Source organism: Prionailurus bengalensis, chromosome B4 (genome assembly GCF_016509475.1).
Source record: "Prionailurus bengalensis isolate Pbe53 chromosome B4, Fcat_Pben_1.1_paternal_pri, whole genome shotgun sequence".
Lineage (NCBI taxonomy): Eukaryota > Metazoa > Chordata > Mammalia > Carnivora > Felidae > Prionailurus > Prionailurus bengalensis.
The window spans coordinates 11,597,958-11,620,769 of record NC_057358.1 but is presented as its reverse complement, the minus strand read 5'-3'; the positions used below and the strand labels follow the sequence as shown (position 1 = coordinate 11,620,769).

At 43.1% G+C, this 22,812-nt stretch overlaps 1 protein-coding gene across 2 annotated transcripts in view; it reads right to left on the bottom strand.

Moving 5' to 3' along the window:
* CAMK1D (calcium/calmodulin dependent protein kinase ID) overlaps positions 1-22,812 on the bottom strand; it is a 435,052-nt gene that overhangs the window by 167,125 nt on the left and 245,115 nt on the right. The gene's annotated exons all lie outside the window — the stretch shown is intronic.

The following is a 22,812-nucleotide window of genomic DNA, read 5'->3' as shown; positions in this document are numbered from 1 at the left end:
GGTTCTAGTCACCGCCATCACCAAAGGTCAACCCAGCACCCCAAGCTAACTAGACTGGTGCTAATCAAAATATTGTTCCCAAGCACGGCAACCAGCATCTCCTGGAAGTCTGTTAGAAATGCAAATTCTCAGGCTTCACCCTGGTCCCAACAGATTCAGAATCCCTGAGGGCAGAGGCCAGGAAGTGTTTTTAGTAAGATCCTTAGATGATCTGTATACCCAAAGCAGAAATTCTGCAGTCAACCAGTGCTTCTCGAGCTTCAGCGAATCACCTGGGATTCTGGCTACACTGCACATTCTGATTCGGTGGGTGCGGGGCGGGCCTGTGGGTCTGCATTTCTGACAAGTCCCTGGTCCGGGTAGCAAAGTCCTAACCACAGAACCAAGAGAGAAGGAAACAGCCTAAGGCCAGTCCCTGGAAATATCCATTAAGAGTAGCTGTTGCTCAGACTATAAGGCTTGCTATTTACTTAAAGCATTTGAGAGAAGAATCATTTCATTATTCTATGAGCTAATGAACTCTTACCACAAGCCTTTCACTTAAATGACTGCCGAGCCATTTAAAAGCATGTATTTCATGTGCAGATTCCCCTGAGCCCCTGAAAGCAGGGACCACGTCTCACTTATTTTGTTCCCCCCTCATACCTAGCATCGTCTGCTTAATAAACGTCTTCTGGATGAATGACCAAGATGTGAAGGTTGTCCCTACTAACCAGCCAGAATCATTATTAACTTAGGGGAAATGGAGGCCATTTTCCTAAGTGTGAGATGCCTTTCCCTCAAAAAGAAGCTTATTAGGTGGAACAAACCAGAATATGATCTTCCCTCTGAGCAGATGAACAAAGAGAACAAAAAAGTTAACTGAGGGTGGCAATGTTTTGCTTTGATTTCTACAGCTCTGCTTAGTCAACGCAGTTGCTCGTTTGCAGAAGCCGAGACGGCAATGCACGAAATTCACATTTCATCCGCATACAGCGCATAGAGCTCCAGCCTGCTATTTATTTCTTAGCAGTGGCTACTTTGATACCTGAGCACAATAAGATCACAGTATATTACAGGAACCAAGTAAACTATGCTACCAAGGAAACCACAACACATTAAGTTAGGACTGCTGAGATCCCAGATGTTTGTGGAATTATCATTAATGGGTCTTCTGAAAGAATTATGACCACAAAAAAAGTATACAGCATATGAGTTTTTCCCAATTTTTAAATTTTTAAAAATTCACAGTTAGAATCATTCACAGGGGCACAAACATTGTCTTTCAGTGAAGTTAACTGGGGGGGGGGGTGGTTAAGTAAGAGCTCAGACCAACGAGAAAATGAAATAATAGGGTTCATGTGAAAGGGTGCCAGACAAAATTCAGGGTATCCTGTATGTCTAATTCTAGATAAACAACAACCACCTTTTTAGTGAAAGTCTGTCCCGAATATCGCATTGTTGTTTATCTGAAACTCAAATGTGATCGGGCACCCTCCATTTTCATGTGCTAAGTCTGGCCACCCTAGTTACATGAATCACAGTCAATGAGCCTCTAAACTGAGCTTAGAGATTTGTACCTGCCGTTCTACCCTCTCTCAGAGGTTGAGCCAAGGAGGCTGTTTGAGTCCTGGAGTACAGCCATTGATACAAATTCAACTATATACAAAGAATCAACTATGCACAAAGTGCTTGCCCCGCCAGAATAGAAGACTCTCATAAATTAAGAATATAATCCCTTCTTTGGAGGCAAGGGATGGAGAAATTAAAGTGTACTTAACCTGCCATGTCTTACATGAGCTCTTGCAGTGGCTGGAACGATACGGGTCCTGGCTATCCCCCCTCAACTAATGAATCAAGTAGTCAAGCAAATGTCATTTACTGAGTTGCTTCTATGTTCCTGGAAGAACGCAAGAAAAATACAAAATGAGATTTTGCTCTCAAAAACCTATCACCTAGCTGGAGACACCCACGAAAGCAGTGAGAAAAAAATTAAGAGGCAAACTGTATAGTATCACCATTAGGTTCAGAAAAAGCGAGGCCCTGGAGGGGCCAGAATTACAGAGAAGGCCTCAGAATGGACGGGCACTGGGCTGGATGGATGATGTTTGAATAAACATACTTCAGAAATTTCAAAGAAATCCTCGAATGGCCTCTTAAATGTCTCTTAAGAAAGTGGTTTAACTAACTTGTAGATATGAAGACATGATAGAAGAAAACATTCTGGCTCCCAACAGTTGTGCTTAGGTATTTTATGCCACCCTCAGACTCTTAAAATCTACAAAAATTGAGCTCAAGATTTTAAGGCCGGGGCACCTGGGTGGCTCAGTCAGTTAAGTATCTGACTCTTGGTTTTGGCTCAGGTCATGATCTCACAGTTCGTGGGTTCGAGTACCACGTCGGGCTCTGCACTGACAGCATGGAGCCTCCTTGAGATTCTCTCTCTTTCTCTCTCTGCCCCTCCCCTACTTGTGCATTCTCTGTCTCTCTCTCTCTCAAAATAAATAAATAAAATAAATAGATTTTAACATTGTTTTAGGACTAGGTGGCCTTCACAAATGCCATAGGAACATCCATGCACACATGTCTGGGCACCCACCAGGGACCAGGTGCAGCATGAGGAGTCCCAAGAATGCCAGGTCAGCCTGCATGGAGCTCACACCGGCGGGCTTCCAGCTGCAGCAAGGACACTTCACAGGCAACCTTCCTTATATTTACCAGAAACCAGCCTCCTTGTAATTAGTAGGGACTCCTGGGAGCAACAGAGAACAAGCTTAGACCCTCGTCTCCTACTCCTACAAATATCTGAGGGATAGAACATCTGCCTACTGTTCTCTTCCTATGGCCGACCAATCATCCTCCAACATGGTTTATTTTCCAATCATCATGCTATGGCCACTCTCACTTTTCCAGACCTGAGAGCAGTCATCCCAGTGTAAATTCTAGCACCAAGAACACAGTATTAAGTAAGAGATGTGAACTAGTAACCATTGAGAGTGGATGTTATACTTTTGCAAATAAAGCCTAATATTAGGTTCATTACAATTTTTTAATGTTTATTTACTTACTTTTGAGAGAGAAAGAGAGAGCACAAGCAAGGGAGAGACAGAGAGAGAGAGAAGGAGACATAGAATCCCAAGCAGGCTCCAGGCTCTAAGCTGTCAGCACAGAGCCCAATGCAGGGTTCAAACTCACGGACCGCGAGATTATGACCTGAGCCAAAATGGGATGCTTCACCCACTGAGCCACCCAGGCTCTCCGGGTTCTGTTTTTTTTTTTTTTTTAAAGCAGCTGCACAACTGTTGGCATATAAAGAATATACGCTCCACAGGGGTAGGGATTTTTAACTGCTTTGTTCACTACCATCTCCCTAATGCCAAGAAAAGTAAACAGCAGGTAGTATTTTCAATATGTATTTGTTGAATGAATCAATGAATGAATGAATAAATATTAAGTGTTGGGTCAATTAAATGACCAGATCAGTTTTATCTGAACTTCTACCAAACAAAATCTCCTTTCTTACTCAATCTTGAGCTTTTGAGCTTAAAGTTTTCACCTTCAGCTTCATTAAATCCAATCTTTTGAGGTTCAATGGAGTGCTTCAAATGATCAAGAATATTCTGAATTTGTATCCTCTCATCTATTATGTTTACTACCCTTCTCAACTTTGGGCGATCTACATATTTGCTTGGTACACATCCATCCCGATATGTCTGGATCCAAACTCCTAAAGTCTTAAGTGGGAAGGTTACAAGTCAGAGCTGGGCTCTGATATCACGCCAGAGACCCTCATCAAGATAACCCATGACATGAATCAGCTGGCTTTGACTGCTGTCATGCTGTAAAAGCCCAGCAGGGCTATCATCTAGCCTATGTTTTACCATCCTGTCCATAAGGAAACAATTAGATTCCTTGCTGAAATGACATTCCTCAGTTTTACACACCACGTAATACTATTTAAAAGGGAAATGGAACGTTTGGGAAGATTTGTTCTTAGTAAACCCATGGTGGCTCCTAGCAACCACTACAGTCTTTACTAAACGATCACAAACCATCTGCTTAATTTACTGTTCCCGAATTGTGCTGTGCCTTGAAGCCAGACTTCCCAATCTACACATCTCATAGCCTACCTGGTTTATGTTTGGAAAACTTGCCAACACCTCTTACATTCTTTTCTTGAGCATTTCAACCGTGACTCTTTTGTGATAGTGGAATCTGCTCAGTCTCCTGGGATGTGAGACATCTAAATCTGGGGACGAATGAATATTATCACTTTCATTAGGCCCTGCTTACACAGCTGTTTGATATAGACCATTTACTGAGTGTTTACTACAGGCACACCTTGGCAGGTTGCTGGATTGGTTCCAGACCACCACAATAAAGGGCATTTCACAACAGAGAGCATCAAATAAATTTTTTGGTTTCCCAGTACATATAAAAGTTAAGTTTACACTATACTGCAGTCCAGTAAATGTGTCATAGCATTATGTCCAAAAAAAAAAAAAAACCCCACCAAAAAACAATGTGCATACATTAGTAGAAAAAAATAACTTATTGCTGGGGCACGCACTGGTGCTGGCTCAGTCACTACTGCATGCAACTTTTGACAGTGGGGTCATGAGTTCAAGCCCCACATTGGGCATAGGGCTTACTTCAAAAAGTACTTTCTTGCCAAAAAGTGCTGACCAACCATCATCTCAGCTTTCAGTGAGTCATCATCTCTTTGCTGGTGGAGGGTCTCCCCTCAATGTTAATGGCTGCTGACTGATCAGGGTGGTGGTTGCTGAAGGTTGGGGTGGCCATGGAAATTTCTTCAAATAAAACAATGAAGTTTGCTGCAAATGACTTTTCCCTTCATGAAGGATCTCTTGGTAGAAGGTGATGCTGTTGGATAGCATCGTACCCACGGTAGAACTTCTTTCACAACCGGGAGTTCGCTCAAACGCCACTGCTGTTCTCTCAACTGGGTTCATTCGTACAGTCTTCTAAATCCTCTGTTGTGGTTTCAACAGTCTTCACAGCATCTTCACTGGGACTAGATTCCATCTCAAGGAACTATTTTCTTCGCTCGTCCAGGAGAAGCAATTCCTCGTCCATGAACATTTTGTCACAAAATTGAGGTGATTCAATCCCATCTTCGGGCTTCACATCAAATTCTAGTTCTCGTGCTCTTTCCACCACATCTGCGGATACTTCCTTCACAGAAGTCTTGAGCCCCTCAAAGCCCTTTGAGACACTTAAAATCACTTTTGCCAAACTCTTGTGAATGTTGATGTTTTGACCTCTTCCCAGAATCACAAATGTTCTTCATGGCATTTACAATGGTGAATCCTTTCCAGGTTTTTCAATTTACTTTGCCCAGATCCATCAGGTGAATCACTCTTTATGGAAGCTCTAGTCTTACAAAATGTTTTTCTTAAGTAATAAAACTTGAAAGTCAAAATGCTCCTTGATCCATGGGCTGCAGAATGGATGTTGTATTAACAGGCATGAAAACACCATTAACCTCACCGTACATTTCTATTAAAGCTCTTGGGTGATCAGATGCATTGTCAATGAGCAGTCATAGTTTGAAGGAAACCCATTTTTTAGGTCTCAACAGTGGGATCAAAATATTCAATAAACCATGTTGTAAACAAATGTGCTGTCATCCAGGCTTTGTTGTTCCATCGAAAGAACACAGAGTAGACTTAGGGTAATTCTTAAAGGCCCTAGATTTTCGGAATTGTAAGGGAGCTTCATGTTAAAGTTACCAAAAGCATGAGCCCCTAACAAAAGAGTCAGGCTGTCCTTTGAAGCCAGGCACTGATTTCTCCTCTGTAGCTATGACAGTCCTAGATGCACCTTCTTCCAATAGAAGGCTGTTTCATCTACATTGAAAATCAGTTGTTTAGTGTAGCCACCTTCTTTAATTATCTCAGCTAGACTTTCTGGATCACTTGCTGCAGCTTCTACGTCAGCACCTGCTGCTTCACCTTATGCTCTGATGTTATAGAGACAGCTTCTTACCTTACACTTGATCTTAGGCAAAAGGCCGAGAAGCGAGGTTTCTTACCTTAAACATCATGAAGCTATCTCTACTAGCTTCACACTTTTCTTCTGCGGGTTCCTCACCTCTCTCATCCTTCACAGAATTGAAAAGAGTAAGGATCTTGCTCTGGGTGAGGCTTGGCTTAAGGGACTGTTGCGGCTGATTTGATCTTCTGTCCAAACCACACAAACTTTCTCCACATCAGCAATAAGGCTGTTTTGCTTTCTTAGCATTTGTGTGTTCACTGGAGTAGCACTTTTAATTTCCTTCAAGAACTTTTACTTTTCATTTACAACTTGGCTAATTGTTTGGCACAAGAGACCTAGCTTTCAGACTATCTCGGCTTTCAGCATGCTTTCCTGACTCAGTTTAATCATGTCTAGCTTTCGATTTACAGTGAGAGATGTGTGATTCTTCTTTTCACTTTGAACACTTAGAAGCCATTCTGTGGTTATTAAGTGACCTAATTTCAATACTGTTGTGTCTCATGGAATAGGGAGGCCCGTGGAAAAGGAGAGAGGTGCAGGAAAGGCAAATCAAGAACAGACCAGTCAGAACACACACAACAGTTATCAATGAAGTCTGCCATCTTGCATGGCATGATTTGTGGGGCCCCAAAACAATTACAATAGTAACATCAAAGATCACTAGTCACAGGTCACCGTAACAAATATAATAATAATGAAAAAGTTTGAAATGTTGCAGGAATTACCAAACTGTGACACAGAGGCACGAAGTAGGTAAATGCTGTTGGAAAAAAATGGCACCAACAGACTTTCTCAACACAGGGTTGCCACAGCCTTCAATGTGTTAAAACCAAACAAAATCCCTCCAAAACACACATACACACACACCCCACAATAAATGCAAAGTGCAAATAAAATGAGGTATGCCTATATGTATCAAGACCATACTAAGTATTTTTCATTAGTTTATTTAATACACCAATCCTACGAAGCCGCTACTGTGAGATAATGAAAATATATATTGGCCTCTGCCCCTGGTTCCTGGCACAGAGTGGTAAGAAAACTAGGAGCATCTCTTATGTTAATATTTGGCCTCTGATGCTATCCCTGACACAGGGCTTCTAAAACTTACAAATTTCTGGGTGATAGGAGTGTCTTTTTGTTAAGTTTATTTATTTTTTGAGAGAGAGAGAGAGAGCGCGCGCACATGAGTCGGGGGGGGAGCAGACAGGAAGAGAGAGAACTTCAAGCAGGTTCCATGCTGTCAGCACAGAGCCCAAGGTGGGATTCAATGTCGCGAACTGTGAGATCACGACCTGAGCCCAAATCAAGAGTTGGATGCTTAACCGACTGAGCCACCCAGGCACCCCTGGAGTGTCTTTTGTTCTAGTGAAACTATCTGAGTGGGTTCCTGGATGACTCCTTGGTGAGGGCTGGTCACTGAAAAAAACCAAGTCATCATTGGAATTTTCATCCCTGTCCCCCACTTCCCTGGGGAGGGAAGAGGGGCTTAAAACAGAGTTAATGATCCATCCTACCTACATGATGAAGCTTCCACGATATCTCAAAAGTACAGGGTTCAGAGTTTCCAGGTGGGCAAACACATCCATACCAGGAGGGTGACATGCCCCCAATCCACAAAGATAAAAGGCTCTATGCTCGGGAATCTCCCAGACCTCGCCCTGCGTATCTCTTCATCTGGCTATTCATCTGTATTTTTCATCATACCCTCTAATAAATTGGTAAACATAGTGTTTCCCGGAGTTCTGTGAGCTGCTCTAGCAAATTAATTGAACCCAAAGAGGGGGTCATTGGAACCTCTACTCTTGAGCCAGTTGGTCAGAAACACAGGTGACAACTTGGGCTTGAGACTGGCATCTGATGTGCTGGGGCTGGGAGCAGTCTTGGGCTGAGCCCTTAACCTGTGGGATGTGACACTATCTCTGGGTTAGAATTAAGTTATAGGACACCCTGCTGGTATCCAGAGAATTGCTTGGATGTGGGGGACACCCACACATTTAGTGATCAGAAGTGAACTTTTGCAGTGTTCTGTGTTAAGTAGTAAAGGAGATACATAGGAAAGAAACACACAATAGGGAAGAACTGGGTTTTTTTTTCCCACATATGAGATAGTAAAATGGGAAAAATTGGTTCAATATATCATTCCCCCCATTTTTAAAAGAGGAAAACTAAGACACCAAGACATTAAGTAAGTATTCCAAGGTCATACAACTGGTAACTGGAAATGCCAAGAGTCTAATTCCCAAGTCCATGTTAAAGCACTTATACTATAACTATCTGTAAACTAAGTTATAATGAGAATATGGAAGAACTCATATAAACTCAGTTATTTGTATGAAATCATAACACCTAAAGTCAGGACATTACATTTCCTAACTAATGATACAATACCCACTTCTGGGGGTACAGAGATTTGAACTATCCTGAAATCTAATGGAAGCTCTCAAGATCCTTAGAAACATCCTGACACATGAAATCCCAGTGGGTCAAAATGAACCAAAAGAAGAGATATTCAGAAGCAGAAGGAATAGTTAGGAGTCTAGAAATTGAAACTAGAAAGGGCCTTGCATCAGTCCACATCTGCTAGTGTCATCAAAAGGAACAACAGGGGCACCTGGGTGGCTCAGTTGGTTAAGTGTCCAACTCTTGATCTTGGCTAGGGTCATGATCTCATGGTTCATGAGTTCAAGCCCTGCAGAGCCTGCTTGGGATTCTCTGTGTGTGTGTGTGTATATGGAAAATAAATTTTTAAAAAAAGAATAAAGTGGACAAAGAGTTGGGGATGTCAGCTACAAGCAAATGGCAAACCAAGGTTGCCACTAACCTTGCATAGCTTATATAGCTAAATCCTATAGTTCATCATTGTCTTTCTAAAGGCCAAACAGACCTTCATACATAAGGAACATTCATCCCCAAAAAACATACCTTTCTAAAATGCTCATGTTTCAAAGGAACAGTGTCACTAAAAGCAGCTTTAGGTGAAGATAACCTGACTTAGTTTTAATCACTTGGCATCTACCAGGCCCAAAGCAAACATCAGCTGGTACATCCATGGTCAGAAAGTAAATGCTTTACATGGCAATCTATGCTAAAGTTTCCATAATTGCCAATGAAAGACAGATGAGGTGGACAGAGGGAAGTGGACTCAGGCACAGAGAGAGAGCGAGAGAGAGAGAGAGTGAAAAAGAGAGAAACTGACTGGGAGCACAGCATACATGGGCATTGATGCAGAGGCCTGCACACGTGGTAACCGACAGCCAAGCAAGAAATCCCTAAAAAGAGCCAGGAAAACATTTGAAAGTTAATTCATGCAAAAAATTGTACCAAATGCACAAGTAGGCCCTGTTCCAAAGCCCCCAAGCTGGAGGGAGCATCGGGACCCAGAGAACAGGCACTCTATGGAACGCGCATGCGTCTTTGAAACAGCCGCACCGGGGCGCCTGGGTGGCGCAGCCGGTTAAGCGTCCGACTTCAGCCAGGTCACGATCTCGCAGTCCGTGAGTTCGAGCCCCGCGTCGGGCTCTGGGCTGATGGCTCAGAGCCTGGAGCCTGTTTCCGATTCTGTGTCTCCCTCTCTCTCTGCCCCTCCCCCATTCATGCTCTGTCTCTCTCTGTCCCAAAAATAAATAAACGTTGAAAAAAAAAAAAAAAAAAAAAAAAAAAACAGCCGCACCATTTCTCCCTCCTGTTAATTCTCCACAGGTCAAAGATTCACAAATTTTGAACTCCATGTTAAAACAAGGAATGTTAGGAAAACAGAGAAGAGGAGAGAAAGGAAAGTTCCGTATATTTTCCTTTCCTTATCCTATCATGGATCGTTGATCTGGAGCGGGAGGAATGGTGGCAGCAATTATGAGTATTGCTATAATTATCAGAAGAAGGAAAAGGCAAAAAAACACCTTTCCATTGTGTGATCACTGGAAATGGTCAATCATCTACTCTGGTTAAAGGGGTCACTGGAACAGAAGAGACAGGAGACGAGGTGATTATTAACTGAGACAGAGCAGAGGATGGTGAGGAACAGATCTCCACATGGGAACTCAAGATGAGGAAGTTACGTCAATGAGTGGAGACAGGCTTCCTGTCCTCGTGTCTCAAACACTTACGCGTTAATTGTCCAGTCAGGAAAAGTCCCTTCTCCGGGGGAAAAGCAAGCGCCTCTTTTCAGATAAAGACCATAAAAGACTAGGTCTTTCACTATCCACCACCCCCTTTTTTCTAAACCACCTGGAAAATTTAAATGCCAGTCACAAAAAAGATCCTATAGTTCTCAGGCATGGCAAATTGCCTCAAAAACATTTGGAGAATATTGTGATGTCTTGGAAAACACTCTGGTTTGTCTAAGTAAACACAATGCTTTCAGGAAATAAAGAAAATCATTTCCTCCTTTCCTAGGTCAGATTATCTCCACCCTCACCCCCACCCCCTCCAGTTATAAGCAGCACAGGAAATAATGCTGAGAAAATCAGGATACTGTCAGTCACAAGGGAAAGTGGTAGAGTTGAAATATTTGCCAGATGGCATTAAAAAAGAATACCTTCCCTTTTTATAACTTACCAGGCACATTCACAGATGGTACTTCATCTCATTCTCACAATTCCACAAAGTAGGCATTATTTTTCTTATTTTGCAGATGATCGCTCCCAGTTTATAACCACTTAATTGTTCTCTCTCCCTCCCTTGCTCTTGCTAACCATCCTCCAGGCTGTCTCCTGAACCATCAGCCCACAAAATAAAAGTGATTAAACCTCTCAGCTTGAAATCCTTCCATAGCTCCTCATAGCGCAGGATGAAGTCCAAATGACTAGACACAACTTACGACGTCCCATGTTGCTTGGTCGTTACCTGCCCTCCCATCTCCACCATTGCACCAAAACTTTACTGGCCTCGGGCAGCTCTCACATACCTACGCACACCTTCTCTGGCCACATAGGTGGGCTCATTCCCTTTCGTGTCTTCTCACCAACCAATGCATCCTCCTAGATGGGATTCGTTCTGCATCATCCAATGAGGACCCTTTGCTATTCCTCACCTCATGCAGGATGGATCCTCTCTCTTCTGGACCAGCCCAGTTCTTTGATCACTTTGTTGCTGTACTGCATTGCATCCATCTGTCTGTATGTATATGTGTGTCCACATTTAAATGGTTTTATGTGCAGAAAAAATGTCTAAAAGGATAGACATCAACCAGCTACTAATAACCTCAGAAAGTGTGCTAAGGTGGTAGGGCATTTTCACCTTGTAGTTTTTCTGTGCCAGGATTCTTCATCTGAACCAAAGAACAGAGAAAAAGGATTCGAGGGACCATTTTCTCACTTCTCCGGAGGAAGGTACCATTCTAGCTGCATAGGAGAGAAAGTTAATTCAGAACATACCATGAACGCCTTGGGGCATTTGAGCTTGATTCTCTCACTGAACACAAGTAGAAAAACGCTCCCAGACCGCTACGCTGCCAGACTTTCACAAAGAGGTGCTTTTTCAAAAGTTCTTGATCAAAATCATTAACACCTGGTTCACCAAAATATATCCAAAATGCCGGACACAAAGAAATACATACTAATTAGTCTAACTGCTCAAGAAACCAAGAGATTAGGTTGTATCTCAGCTCTGACCCATCTAACTGCAAGATTTCAGACAAGCCATTAAATACTTTCTGTCTTGATTTCCTCATTTGTTAAATGAACATTAAAGTATATGGTCTCGGGGCGCCTGGGTGGCCCAGTCGGTTCAGTGTCTGACTTCAGCTCAGGTCACGATCTCATGGCTCGTGAGTTCGAGCCCTGTGTCGGGCTCTGTGCTGACAGCTCAGAGGCTGAAGGCTGCTTCAGATTCTGTGTCTCCCTCTCTCTCTGCCCCTGCCCTGCTCACACTGTCTCCCTCTCTCTCAAAAATAAACATTAAAAAAAATTTAAAACATATGGTCTCATTTTTTATCTGTTTACACATACATATCTATGTGTAGAGGTAAAATATGCTATGTATACACATGTATGTATCATATTACATATACGGTGAGATCTTGTCTGTTGAGAATATGGGCGGCCACAGGAAAGACCAGAATTCAAAATCCAAAGCTTCAAATCATCTCTTTGCCACCAGCAGATGGAGCTGTAATCAATGGGAGACTAAAGAGCAAAGATGGGTAAGTATATCAACTACATCTTAAGAATGCAAGGCAGTTTTATTGTTGTTGTTTTTAAGGAGTAAGTACCACATGTGATACTCTCTCATTGTGAAATAAGTTTTGCTTTGAATTCTTAAAAACAAACAAACAACAATTAAAATCCTTGTGTGCAGCTGACCACGTTTTCAAAAAAGGCATCTCCGGCATCCTTCGCACCATGTAGAATACACAGGGTGGGGGCCTGGCCAGCATTCCCTGACCGCCTTGGGAGGCAAGGCTAGCGCCTGTAACGGTACCCTGGGGTGGGGGTCGGGGGCACTACCTTGACTGGCTCTGTCTCTATGGGACTGTATTCTGGTGATGTCACTTCCCAGGGTCTCAGTTTTCTCATCTAGAAATTAACTTGTCAAACAGGATCCTCTCTGAGGGCCTCTCTAGTAATCAATGAGTTTAAAATGATAATGAGGCAGAGTGAAGCAAAGTATATAGGAGCCCCCAAAGCTTGACTAAACTGATATTTAGGGTTCTCTAGGATAGTGCTTGCTGCACAGAAGCCTGGATGACAACTCTTGTTTCAACAGGCTTTTCTGTGTGGGTAAGTTCATCAGTTAGCCATGGAATAGAATTTCTTAAGGTAGGAAGCCATTTACATGGAAAAGACCTCCTTTTCCCTCCTCCCACAGTCAGCCTCTGCAATGCAGTAGACCAAGTGAGAAATGGCTAATTAATTTGCTCATGTCTAGAAGAGCTCCAGGAGACCCAGCTGATGCCTGGTGGTCTTTAGTATGAAAGAGAAAGAAACTGGGTCCAAATCAGTGTGAAAAAACCAACACATACCAACATTCACTGAATGTTCTAAACAATGAATAAATGAACGCACAACGAATTCTGGCCTTCCTAAAGTCTTACAGACCAAAGATAATCAAAATCTGGATACCTGAATGGAAAACAAAACAAACCACACACACACACACACAAAAACAAAAAAATCACTAAAAGGTTTAACTTTATGCTTCTTTCCTACTCCTATGACCACCCAGGAGAAATTACAGTGGGTCTCAAAATCGGCTGTATGTTTGAATTACCTGAGGAGTTTGAAAGCATACTGATTCCCAGGTCCATCCCTGGAGATTAGGATTTAATCGGCATGGGATGTGGCCTGGGCATGAGGATTTTTTAAGCCTCTCAATCGATTCAGATGCAAAGGTTGAGATCCAGTGGTAAATTACTGAGTTCACTACAAAAACCCTGGAACACGGCACAAGAATTCCCCACGAGATACTTGGGAGGTTGGTAGTGCCGCAGCTGAGGTGTCCACTTGCAGCTGTCTTGGCCGAATACACTTACTTCACAACAGGTCTGATTTAGAGGTAAGGTGTCCTGAGGATAAAGGATCAAGTCTACCTGTAGCCAACTCAGTCCCCTCAGGAAGAGAGTATGAAAAATTAGCCGATGTCAACTGGTCAACTACGACACCAGCTTCTAATATTTCTCAGTCAGACCTTGAAACTCTAAGACATTTAGGGGAATGTTGTCCTTTCTTTCTTCTGATTTTTTGGTAACCTTTGGTCAAAGTAATATATATTTTTTGGATGTTTCAATATGAGAAGAGATGCCTGGAATCCTGGAGAACATCGAGAGGCTCGCCTGTCTCGGAACAGAGATGAGGCCTTGTAACTTTGATTTACTAGCTCCACTGATATGAAAATACAGCATCCAAAGGTGTTCCGGGTTCACTGCAGATAATTACAGTGCGAACTTAGAGGCCATGCCCGTATGAAATACTGCTGACATATAAGCAGGCTCCGCCTGCCTGCACCGCATCCTGTGGCTTCATTAGACACAATGTGCACCCCAGACTGAAGATCCTGGGCTGGAATTCAAGAAGCATCTTAGATGCTTCTAGCTCTGAACACTTGGATTTATGTGAGCAAAAAGGAAAGGGGACCAAAACAGTGCATTGGAATCCTGGGGAAAGACATCATTTCCTTCTTCTTTCTGACCATAAAATCCCCATGCTTTTCCCTGCGCTGATCCCCACAGTGAGCACCCTGGGTTTCACGACTTGAACCCAAGACCATGCTGAGCCAATAGGTGCTCCGACTGACAGGTTCAGCCACCCGATCCTGACACAGGCACAGCCTTCACACTGACAGAGAGACCCAGGGGTGCCGGCAAAGAGGCATGGGACTGTGGCCTATGCTCCCTCCAGATAATGAAGCATCTGGGGCCAGGTGAGCATCTCCCTAAGTCTGCTAGAATACTGTGCCACTTATTTATACAGTGAGAAGCAAAATGTTAAAAAAAAAAAAAAAAAAAGATGGAGTGGAAAAGAGTAAGAAGAAGAATAGAAAAGGAGCAAAGTCTTCTTTGGAAAACCATCTAGCATCAGTCCATTTCAGACTTCAGAGGGTTGAACGTGCACCCTAAAGCATTCCTTGCTGTTCTAGGAAAGCACCCACGTTCAGAGATAGTTTTTGCACATCAGTAATTAATGCTGCCACACGGTCTGTTCAGGTCAGACCCAGGCCTTCATATCATCAGGGGCATTCAAATGGAAAACATCACTTTTTTCAAGCACTCACATGTTGGGAATTCATAAGGGTGCTTGTGGTTGGTTGTGTATAATATATACATTTCAAAAACACAGAGATCATCTCTGTTAGTGTGTATCATAAGGGCAACTCTATACTCTTTCTCGAAAAGAGCGACCTCTTCATAACTGCGACTGACTGGGGTCATGATTAGAAAGAACAGTGTGTTTCTCTTTGTTGACGATTTTTTAAAAGGTGTGTGATATACACATCATCTTTCCAAATTACAGTTTCAGGGGAGATGGATGTTAAACGCCGAGGCAGTTCTGAGTTTGTAGTTTTATTATGTCCTGCTAATAAAAGATCATGATAACCCATGGGGAAATCAGTTCTCAAGAAACTTGCCAGGGTGAGCTCCAGGGCTATGTGCAATTCTCAGGAATGATAATACTAATTAACTACGGTGAATAAACCAGTTGCTAATCACCCAGCCCTCGAGTCCTGAGTTTGCAAGGGAATTAGGAAGGCAATTGTGCCATGAGGGACGACGGGGTAGGAGAAATCCAGCCACGTGGATCCAGCCGTCGGAGCCCTGACGATGACACAAAGGTAGCCAGAAAGGGGAGGATGGCAGTTGCCGAATTCCTGTGTCCCAGTGGTGTCTAAGGTCTCCAAGCCAAAGAACAGAGGGGACTGGCCCAGGCTGAGGTCGGACACAGGTCACTGGGTACATCTTCGGTGATTCTGCTTTTTGCAGAACAAGGTTTAGAGATGTTTATTCTCTGAGCATCAGAGCATATTGTCCACTGGCTAGACTCCACTGAGGTCACTTTTGGCCAGTGCTTCTCAATCCGGTTTCCCCCAGAGCCCTCAGGTTCTCAATAAATATTTTAGGAATTGTAATGAAATACAACTGCACAGACCCAACTGCAAGAGATACCAGATGTGAACACACAGTGGAGACCCCCAACATGTTCACCGGCAGCCTCCTTGCCAGGATCTGTAATAAAGTCATAAAACTGAACTTGCACATTCACTCTGGTAAAATACCACACTTCTTACCTGCTTATGTTTCGGGGTTCTGTATAAGAATTTATTTTTTACAAGGGTTCTGCTACTAAAAAATGAAGAAGGAAGGAAAACAAAAGAGCAGAGTGGGGGGAAAAGGGAAGGAGACAGGAAACCAGTACAATCAAGAATTCAGAAGTAAAGAATAAAGTTTCTTCCCTAGAAGAGGACTATTAGTATATTTTCAGATACAAGAAGTGCTGTCCCTCAGAAAGTTATTCCCGAAGATGCTAATGTACTTCTTCTTCCTCAATCCTTGACCTCTTTGGAGTCTTTTTAAGTTATGTTAAAATCAGGAAGAAACTAACAACGTAACAATAGGGACAGGCAGGGTGGTGAGGAGATAAAAACACAGACACATATACACACACGTGTGCATGCATGCACACACAGACACGTGCACACACATACACATACATACATACATATATACAGTCTGGAGGCCACTGTCCTTAAGCCCAGTCTCAAGTCACACTGCTGGGTCCACAGCCTTGGAGCTGCTATTTCACCAGAGGCCAGGAACAGCCCGCACCGTGTAATACACTCTGTACACAGAGAACCTAGCAGAATGATTTATCTTAGGGAAAGGGTGCCAAGAACATTTGAGGAGCAAAGAAACAGAGAGAAAAAGGGCGTGTGTGGAGGAAGGAGCAAAGCGTGTGCCTCCTGAAAAGCACACACAATCCTGACTCAGGATTATTTCCCAGTCTCACTATGCAAAAGCAGAAGGCAGCCGAAGGCCCCGTGTGGCCGTGCGCTGGTAGATTTCAGGAGCTTTAGGGGGAAGCGAGCTCTACTTCCGGGAATGAAGACAGACAGTTCTAGGCTCTTGCAGTAAGGAGGTGGAGTTAGAAGAACCATCTGGCAGCTTTTCCTCTTTTCCCTTTTTTCTCTCCCTCATTTTTTCTTGGGGGGTGAGGAATGGGGCTGGCGGTAGAGGTAGCATTTGGAGATCTAATATGGTTTGATGATGAATAAATGCAGAGAAGTTCTGCTTGACAAGACACCCATGCGATGTCATGACAGAGCACTGTGTATGACAGCCACCACTGTGCTGCAGGGTGAAGTGTGTGCGGGGAGAAGGGGAAGGGAGGGCAGAAGTGCGACTTCTGCTGTCACCACGGTCCTGTCCCAAGCTCACTGCATCCCTTATTTGCAGATAGCATGCATAAAACTCACAGACCTAGACTTCATAAAACAGTGAGAGAGTACCTACAAGAACCAGACATGGGGCTAAGTAAGCAGTGGGGAATAAAGACTAATGAGACAGTCCCTAAAGCCAAGCAATGCCCAATACAGCGTGGGAAGACAGATGTGCTTATAACCATCATGATACATCACGGCCCATGTCCTGCCAGGAAGCCAGCCAAGGGTGGGGGGTGGGGGAGGCGGTGAAACACAGCCAGGTTCCATGTCTTCCATGAGCTCTGGGTGCCAGCAAGTTTATCACGTAGAGGAAGACAAGGAAAAGAGCCCACCAGAGGCAGGGAACAGCATTTGCAAAGACACAGAAGAGTAGTGTGCTGTATTGGGACAGAAGAGTGCTCGGGTGGGTAGGGGTCAGGGGAGACCAGTCGATGAAGGTACACTGGGGAACCTCATGAGGGGCTTTGGTGCCAAGTTCAACAGTGGGGGTTTTATGCTAAAGGAATGAAGAAGCAATTTGCAAAAGACCCAGCTCTGAAGAAAGGAAATGGAGTGTTTTGTGTTGCAGAAATTTTTAAATTGAGCAGGGTAAAAAAGCTCTTTAAAAACCATGCTTGAAGACCTACCCTATCTCTCCTGCAGACGGGGTAACTTTGAACATGAAATTCACTTTACTCCAGTCCATGTTTAATTTCCCAAGTGGAAAGTTCATATGTACATTTCTCTTTCATCATGAGCAAGTATAAAACGTCAATCTGACGACAGTGTAAATGTCTAGACTTCTTTGGGGATCGAGGCTAACTAGGAACTCTTAATAGGCAGTGATGGGAAGACTAGAGTCTTGTGAAATGTCAAGTTCATGATTCTTTCCGCTGTTTGGTTTGTTTGGTTTTTTTTTTTTTCTCTAAAGGAAAGGGAGGTTGTGAGAAAGAAAACGTATCTGTCATTATCTGGGGTTTTGTTCTTCAGTTTTCCTATATCTCCAGAATTGGAATGTCATTGACCGTTGTCTCCAGAAAACACACTGTACATATTGGAAAGACTTTTTTTTTTTTCAACGTTTTTTATTTATTTTTGGGACAGAGAGAGACAGAGCATGAACGGGGGAGGGGCAGAGAGAGAGGGAGACACAGAATCGGAAACAGGCTCCAGGCTCTGAGCCATCAGCCCAGAGCCCGACGCGGGGCTCGAACTCACGGACCGCGAGATCGTGACCTGGCTGAAGTCAGACGCTTAACCGACTGCGCCACCCAGGCACCCCTGGAAAGACTTTTTTATCTTTGACAACCACAAACACCTTGAATAGAGAACATTTGAGTTACTTAATGGAATTTCTGGTAATTCAGAAACCCGCCTAACCTTCCATGGGCTCCCAGCAAACAGCCTCAGGCCATTTACCAGTTTGGCCTCTTTCCTTTCAGAGACTATCTGTTCTTTTTCTTCTTAACTGTCTTTCAAACTTGGTATCTAATAAAAACACAGACTGAAAGTCAAGGCAGTGAACCTCACGGCTGCCTCTCTGTATTACTGTGTGTTCAAACTTGGCACAGCACAGATCTTAAGAGATACCAAATAAATAAAGTGTCTCCCAATGAGCACATGGCCCCTGATCTCCACATATATTGGAAAATAATCTTTGAAGTGGAGAATAAATAAACAGAATAACCCTAAAGTCTGTCTAGTGCAGTGGCAGAGATCAACTGATCATCAAGCTCCCCCAAGTAACAGAGAAAAAAACAACAACATACATTTGTACCTCATACCAGATTCTACTAAAACACCATTGCCAGGGACCTGGGTGGGACCTGGGAATCATGTATATTTTTTAAAGTCTCTGACAATTCTGGGATGCCTGGGTGGCTCAGTTGGGTAAGCATCTGACTTCAGCTCAGGTCATGATCTCATGGTTTGTGAGTTTGAGCCCCGTGTCAGGCTCTGTGCTGACAGCTCAGAACCTGGAACCTGCTTCGGACTCTGTGTCTCCCTCTCTCTCTGCCCCTCCCCAGCTCACCCTCTCTCCCTCAAAAATAAATAAATGCTAAAAATTTTTAAAAATAAATAAATAAATAAATAAAGTATCTGGCAATTCAGATGATTAGTCAAATTTGGGAACCAGTTTGTTGTAGCCAGCCCTCCATTTACAGATGGAAAAATGAGATGACTGTCCAATAAACTCTCAGCTACTTATGACAATATGTCCCGGTATATCATTTCTTTATATTCTATGAATAAACAGTTGTTGTAGAAATGAAGTGATAAATGAAGACAACAAGGTAGTAAGTAAAACACATTCTACCTCCTACCCAGTCTGAATTTGGGGTTCTCCGATTCCTCTCAAGGTGATGGAATGGGGAGGGTCTCTGGGGGCAGAGCAGAGGGCACATGTACTGGGTGGGAATTATCTCCCTGGGCCTGCATTCCCTGCAGACACCTCACCCAGGAGAAGGGCATGGCTGGCACAGGGGCTGGAAGGGACCCGTGAGCCAGGGTTCTTCTTGCCGGGGATCGGGACAGAACCTTCCCCAGATGAAAGCCAGCCTCTTCCCCTCTCCGTATACATTCACACATGGAACTGTGTATATAAACTTCACAATGACAGCTTCTCTACTAAGTCCTGGCATACAGAACATTTTGAAGGCAATTATTATGTTTCTAAAGAAAAAGAATCCAACATGACAAAGGATAGAGAATTTGTAAAGCTTTAAAGCAGTAGAATAATTTCTGCAATTCAGTTAGATGTTGGTAGTCTCATATTTTTTTTAATCACTACCATGTACGTAGAGCTTTCTATGTGCAGGACAGTGGGTTAATCACCCCTCATTTCAATGTCTTATTAGAACAACTGAAGGGTGCCTGGGTGGCTCAGTCAGTTAAGCATCCAACTTTGGCTCAGGTCATGATCTCATGGTTCATGGGTTCGAGCCCCACAACAGGCCCTGTTGCTGACAACTCGGAGTCTGGAGGCTGCTTCTGATTCCGTGTCCCCCTCTCCCCTTCACACTCTGTCTCTGTCTCTCAAAAATGAATAATAAACGTTAAAAATTAAAAAAAAAATAACTGAAATGCTTGGGGAGGGGCCTATTATCCTTACGCTACAAGAAAAGAAACACATTTCAAGGGATTTAGCAATCAGCGCGGGTTACTTATGTGGCACATTCTGGATTCCAACCCATGACTCATTCCTAAACGGACTTCTTTCTACCACAGGAATTGCCTTTGAAACAAAAGCATGGATGTATCTCTCCGTATTTCTTTGAGAAAAGTTAATTTTTCCAGAGAAAGAGAACTTTGACTATTTCTGTAATAGCATGACAGTATTGGTTATATAACCAGATTTTTTTCACTTTTCTACTCTATCTATAATTGTGGTCAGAGAGGGTTCTTGAAAGCTACACAAGTCAGCTGGGAGAAACTATGAACTATTAAAATGAAAGAATATTAAAAAGTCTCACTGACAGTTCAGGAAATTACTATCTTAACATCCTTGAAAAAACTATTTTAAAATCAATTACAAGAATGCTTTACTTCAGGGGTGCCTGGGTGGCTCAGTCAGTTAAGTGTCTGACTCTGGCTTAGGGCATGATCTCACCGTTTGTGAGTTCGAGCCCCACATTGGGCTCTGTGCTGACAGCTCGGAGCCTGGAGCCTGCTTCAGATTCTGTGTCTCCCTCTCTCTCTGCTCTCTCTGTCTCTCAAAAATAAACATTAAAAAAATTATTTTTAAATACAAAAATCTAAAGAAAGACTGTTTTACTTCAGAAATCACCTCTCATACAAAGATTCAAGGTTTTACCTAGTTTCTGGATAAAAATACTTAACAGAAGAGAAAGGAATAGTAAGTCATTCTTCTTACATTTATTTTCTATTTTAGAGGAAGATCCTCAACAGAAGCTATTTATGACGTTTCAATTACTTAAAAAAAACAAAAAACAAAAAACTAAGCATGTGTGATGAATTACAGAAATTCTTCAAACAGTATGAAAATAATATAAATAAAGCCAGGTAGCCAAATAATGAAAATGGACACATTAACTGTAACATATCCTTAGGGAGTATTTTAGATGAACTGTCCATAGGCTATTTTCACATGGTTGTGGCAGGCACTAGGTTGCCTCTCATTGGCCATGAAGCTCTTCCTTCATGAAGTTCTTGATTTTCACTGGGTCCACATTGCTGACTCACAGCTTGTGCTTTGGGGAAAATCACCTCTACCTCTGGCAGTAAGACTGTGTGAGGCATCTGGCTCAGGCCTGGAGCAAGGACACAACTGTTCTAGGAGCTGCTGGCAGCCATCTTGTGAGCAAAGAAGAAACTCTAGAATGAAGCTGTGGACCGCAGAGCAAAAAAAAAAAAAAAAAAAGGGCAGAAGCCAAGGTCTTGATCTCAAGTATTGTTTTACTGAATCAAACCAAATGTAACCCATCCTGTCTTTGGAGGGTCAAACACACCAACCAATCTCCCTCCTTGGTTGCTTGAGTCAATTTCAGCTTTGTTTTCTGTTGGTTACAATCAAAGGCATCCCAATTGACACAGACGGTCCAATAACTGAAGAAGTTTGCATTATTCTGAGTTGTTCCCTAAGTTTGAACAAAAATAGAAGTATAGTTCATATCTAGCTTTAGAAATCCAGTTGAAAACCATAGGGTTAGTGTAATGACAAATATGTCATTATTATGGATCCTGGCTAAAAACAGTAGGGGGTAAATGGTTGCTCCTGTCCAATAGAAAGTGTGGGGAAAGTGTTAACTGCTCCCCATACCCTTCAAGGAAGTGTTCAGCCACCGAGACTTGTGAAAATAACAAGACAGAAGATGAGATCTGAGAGACATGATAAAGGTGAGATGCTAAAAGTCTGCTCTATAGAAGAAGGAAGTGGATTTAAACCATTTGTGAAATTATCTAACCTTCAAACAATCCCACTTAGATTTCTGCATATCAGAAACCAAATCCTGGGTGCCTGGGTGGCTGAGTCTGTTGGGCCTCTGACTTCGGCCCAGGTCATGATCTCACAGTTCATGAGTTTAAGCCACACATCGGGCTCGGAGCCTGGCGCCGGCTTCACATTCTGTGTCTCCTCTCTCTCTGCCCCTCCCTGACTCGCTCTCTCTCTCTCCCTCTCTCTCAAAACTAAACATAAAAAAAAAGAAGTCAAATCCTAACATATGAAACTTCTATGTGAGCAACCTGACACCTATTTCCACTTTCATCACAGATAAAGAAAGGATCCACTGAACACAGCCTTTTGGAATATTAACGTGAAATTCATAGGAACTTGTAATGGCTTATGAAAAAATAATGTAGAAAGTGATTTCTCTGCAGAGTTACAGAAGATAGGAATCAGAGCTTGCACAACCAGTAGGGAAAATAAATAATTTAGTACAAAGGCCTGGTGCTCCTTCAGAATCGGCGGAGAGCTTCCACGTCTGAGGTTACTGAGATTCTACGGGGAAAGTTCCAAAGCCCAGATGGCTGGGAAGCGCCAGGAGCTCTGAGGAAAAGGTGAAGGCAAGCCAAATGCTGAGGCAGGAGCGACAACCCGGGAGAGGAATGAAGATGAGCCAGCTTCTGAGGAGAAAGGTCATGGAGGTTTCCAGTGATGAGGCAAAAGCTTTAGGTAAGGAAATATTGAATTTGATGGCGTTGTGAGATGTTGGGTTATCTGATCTGTCACAGACATGAAAGGAATTGAATTTTGGTGTTAAAGGTTTAGTCCCTTGGCATAATCCTTGGGCCTGGCTTGCATTTATGTTTTGGACTCACACGAGTGGAAAAAAGAGACATTTATTTTTGTTGAGACATTCAAAGAGGTAACTCTGTCCTGTTTGTTTTACTCAGGCAGCTCTGGGGGAAGGGGCAATGGGTGAGAGGCCTGGGGGACAGGGGACTTTTACACCCAAAGAAGGCTGGCTTGCACAGACCACATGAAAAGAATGCGTTGCTTGC